The 4707-nt window shown below is 47.4% G+C and overlaps 1 non-coding gene across 1 annotated transcript; it reads right to left on the bottom strand.

The window, feature by feature from the left end:
* Positions 1 to 2756: 2756 nt before the first annotated feature.
* Trnat-ugu lies at positions 2757 to 2830 on the bottom strand. Its single transcript has one exon. It is a non-coding gene; the product is annotated as a tRNA-Thr (tRNA).
* Between the last annotated feature and the right edge of the window lie 1877 nt (positions 2831 to 4707).

The raw sequence follows: 4707 nt of genomic DNA, 5'->3' as shown, positions 1-4707 counted from the left end.
TCGAGGAAGCAATGATGGAAATAAAAGAAAGGTTCAGGAGTGGAATTAAAATACAAGGTGAAAGGATATCAATGATACGATTCGCTGATGACATTGCTATCCTGAGTGAAAGTGAAGAAGAATTAAATGATCTGCTGAACGGAATGAACAGTCTAATGAGTACACAGTATGGTTTGAGAGTAAATCGGAGAAAGACGAAGGTAATGAGAAGTAGTAGAAATGAGAACAGCGAGAAACTTAACATCAGGATTGATGGTCACGAAGTCAATGAAGTTAAGGAATTCTGCTACCTAGGCAGTAAAGTAACCAATGACGGACGGAGCAAGGAGGACATCAAAAGCAGACTCGCTATGGCAAAAAAGGCATTTCTGGCCAAGAGAAGTCTACTAATATCAAATACCGGCCTTAATTTGAGGAAGAAATTTCTGAGGATGTACGTCTGGAGTACAGCATTGTATGGTAGTGTAACATGAACTGTGGGAAAACCGGAACAGAAGGGAATCGAAGCATTTGAGATGTGGTGCTATAGACGAATGTTGAAAATTGGGTGGACTGATAAGGTAAGGAATGAGGAGGTTCTACGCAGAATCGGAGAGGAAAGGAATATGTGGAAAACGCTGATAAGGAGAAGGAACAGGATGATAGGACATCTGCTAAGACATGAGGGAATGCTTCCATGGTACTAGAGGGAGCTGTAGAGGGCGAAAACTGTAGAGGAAGACAGAGATTGGAATACGTCAAGCAGATAATTGAGGACGTAGGTTGCAAGTGCTACTCTGAGATGAAGAGGTTAGCAGAGGGAAGGAATTCGTGGCGGGAGGCATCAAACCAGTCAGTAGACTGATGACAAAAAAAAAAAAAAAGTATTTATCCTTCTTGTCTACATATTTATTTCTCAACATTGTCACCCTGGTGACGCACACATTACTCCCAACATGAGGCAATTTTATTGATACCGTCTGCTGACGTAGCCACAGCGTCACCTCTGCTCGCTTTATCATTATCAACGTGAAGTCCTCCCGTAGTAATCTTCAAGTTTTGCAAAAATATGAAAATCGGATGCGGCCAGGTCGGAACCGTATGACAGTAAATCCAAGGCGTTCGATTGTTTCACATGTCCCAGCACTCATGTGCGACCTGGTATTGTCATGCTATAATTTGAAGCCCTCTAGCTGCAGAGGGTTTCAGCTGACATCAGCGAAGCGGGAAAGTTGACCGAGCAGCGTCCGTGACCAGGAATACACCAACCGATGCTGAGAACAGAATACAAAATTAGGAGGCATTACCTTTCAGCATGCTCTCGTACGTACTGCTGAGCTCAAACGTTCGGGGCTTCACTTTGACCGTTCGTGGTTCAGTTTTCTCACATGCACTGACGGGATACCTTCTAATATCGTGTCGGACCTCCTTTTGCTCGGCATAGTGTAGCAGCTCGAGATGGTATGAACTCACCAGACTTTGAAAGACCCCTGCAGAAATTTTGTGCCATGCTGCCTCTACAGCCGTCCACAACTGCTAAAATGTGGCGGTGCTAGATTTTGGCCACGAATTGACGTCTCGATTGTGTCACACAAATGTCCGATGTGATTCATGTAGGACGCTCTGGGCTGCCAAATCATTCGCTCGAATTCTCCCTAATGTTCTTCAAACCAGTGGGGAACAATTGACGCCAGGTGACATAACATCATTGTGTGGGAACATGAGATCCATGAATGGCTGCAAATGGTCTCCAAGTATCCGAACATAACCACTTACAGGCAATTGTCGGTTCAGTTGGACCAGAGGACGTAGTCCATTATGTGTATACACACCCTAAACAATTATGGAGCCACTGCTAGCTTGCATAGTGCGTTATTGACAAGTTGGGTCTTTGGCTTCGTGGGGTCTGCGCCACATTCGAACCTGTCGTCAGCTCTTACCAACTGAAATCGGTACTCTCCTCACCAGGCCACTGGGGTCCGACCGATATGCTCACGATCCCAGGAGAGGTGCTGCAGGCGATATCGTACTGATAAGCAAAGGCACTCGCATCGGTCGTCTGTTTCTGTAGCCTATTAACGCCAAATTTCGGCGCACTGTGCTATCGGATAGGAACATCGTACGTCCCACACCGATTTACGCACCTACTATACGCAGTGTTGCTTGTCTGTTAGCACTGACAACTCTACACGTATGTCGCTGCTCTCGGTCATTAAGTGAGGGCCGTCGTCCACTGCGTTGTCCGTGATGGGAGGTAATGCCAGAAACTTGATATTCTTGATAATTAATTCAAACCCTCAGCTGCCGACAGGTGTTTTTGATATACCTCGATGGGGACAGCTGAAAATGTGTGCCCCGATAGGGACTCGAACTCGGGATCTCATGTTTACATCTATCCAACTGAGCCACCGAGGACACAGATGAATAGCATAACTGCAGGGACTTATCCCTTGCACGCTTCCCGTGAGACCCACATTACAAGCTGTCCACAATCTACCTACGTAAAGTAACTAATAGATATTTGCCCATCCACTCATTACTCGGGCCAAGTAAGGTGACGATTCCCGTAAGAGTTCGGGCAACCTGTGCGCATTTCCACAGACGAAGGTCAATGGCTGGGTAGCCTTTAAGTATATATATGAAGATAGTAACTGTTCTCGAAAAAACAAATACCATTTATGACCGTGCAGCTTATCTAGAATAAATGATAATTAATTGAAATCCTCAGCTGCCGACAGTGTTGTTCATATACCTCGATGAGGACAGCTGAAAATGTGTTCCCCGACCGGGACTCTAACCCGGGATCTCCTGCTTACATGGCAGACGCTCTGTCCATCTGAGCCACCGAGGACACAGAGTAATGAGTGGATGGGCAAATATCTACTAGGTACTTTACGTATGTATATTGTGGACAGCTGGGAATGTGGCTCTCACGGGAAGCGTGCAAGGGAAAAGTCCCTGCAGTCGCGCTATTCATCTGTGTCCTCGGTGGCTCAGATCTTGGTCGGGGATTTTTCTCCGCTTAGAGACTGGGTGTTGTGTTATGCCGGCACGGTAGCTCAGCGTGTTCGATCAGAGAGCTGGTTGGCCTCTCTAACATAAAAACTGAGTGGGAGGATCAACAAACGAAAGTAAACGGATGTCATGTGACGTTCGCAACGACGAAACACAACGATCAACAACGAACAAAATGCAAAAAAAAAAAAAAAAAAAAAAAATGGATAGAGCGTCTGCCATGTAAGCAGGAGATCTCGTGTTAGAGTCCCGGTCGGGGCACACATTTTCAGCTGTCCCCATCGAGGTATATCAACAACACCTGTCGGCAGCTGAGGGTTTCAATTAATAACCTTCAACATCGCAGCGCGTCAGCAATCGTTGGTTAATGTATTAAAAAACTAAAAACCCGCCTCGACTGCGAACACTGGGTGCTTTTTTCGCAATCGAGGCGGGTTCAAACTGGCTCTGAGCACTATGCGACTTAACTTCTGAGGTCATCAGTCGTCTAGAACTTAGAACTAATTAAACCTAACCTAAGGACATCAGACACATCAATGCCCGAGGCAGGATTCGAACCTGCGACCGAAGCGTCGAGGCGGGTTTTTAGTTTTTTAAATATGTTTCAATTAATTATCATTTATTGTAGACAAGCTGCACGGTCATTAATGGTATCTGTTCTCTCGAGAACAGTTACTATCTTTATAATATTCTTCACACTGTGGAACTCGGAATACTGAATTCCGTAATGATTTCCGAAATGGAATGTCCCATACATCTAGCTCCAATTAACATTCCGCGTCCAATGTCTGTTAATTCCCGTCGCACGGCTATAATCACGTCGGAAGCCTTTTCACATGAATCACCCGAGTGCAAATGACAACTCCGTCAGTGCAATGCCGTTTTATAGCTTGTGTACTTGATGGTGCCGTTATTTGTGTATCTTCATATACCTATCTCATGACATTTGTCACCTCAGTGTACCCACACCTTACAGGCTAAGAGGAAGAAACTATTGTGACCGTTCACGAAATGAGTGGTACGTCAAAGTCTCATACGTGGCACGTGTTTCTCACTAGGACGGTCGCCGCTGAATGGCGCTGTCGCAGAACGTCGTCTCCCGGACGCTGGCCCTCTGAGGAGCTGGTGGCGCACGGAGAGGTGACGATCCGCGCTGTTGCTTTCGTAATGGCTGTCGAAACGTCACAACAATTTGACGTACGCGCACCCTGACCCGCGAACAAGGAAGAGGAGGTCCTCCCGACGGCTCCCCGCTGCGGGCGCCGCGCTCGCCGTCCATTACTCACGGGTTGTCGACACCCGCGTCATTCTCGCCGCCGGTGGCGTCGGCCGGCGGAGGTGGCGGCTTCCATTAGTCAGCGCGTCGACAGGGCTGTCGATGCGACGGCGTCCCGTCCCACGGCGTGTTCCCCGCGGACCTCCTCCGATGTGCCGCGCCGGCCGCGCAGGTAATGGTCCTGTCAGACGGGCCACAATAGTCTTGTCTGAATCGATTATCTATCGCTCGTCAGGCAGCTTTCCAAACAAGCGTTTTGTTCGGGCGTTGCTATCCGTCACCCTAAGCTATTAATGGCATCGTGTATAGGAGGGTAAAGAATGTTGTTAAACCGAATTTTGAAACTCATGCACTTGCCTCTTTATGCAACGGCGTGTGTGTGTGTGTGTGTGTGTGTGTGTTTGAGAGAGAGAGAGAGAGAGAGAACGAGAGAGAGA

Source organism: Schistocerca americana, chromosome 8 (assembly GCF_021461395.2).
Source record: "Schistocerca americana isolate TAMUIC-IGC-003095 chromosome 8, iqSchAmer2.1, whole genome shotgun sequence".
Lineage (NCBI taxonomy): Eukaryota > Metazoa > Arthropoda > Insecta > Orthoptera > Acrididae > Schistocerca > Schistocerca americana.
The sequence above is the reverse complement of the archived record's forward strand: the minus strand, read 5'-3'. Positions and strand labels throughout refer to the sequence as shown.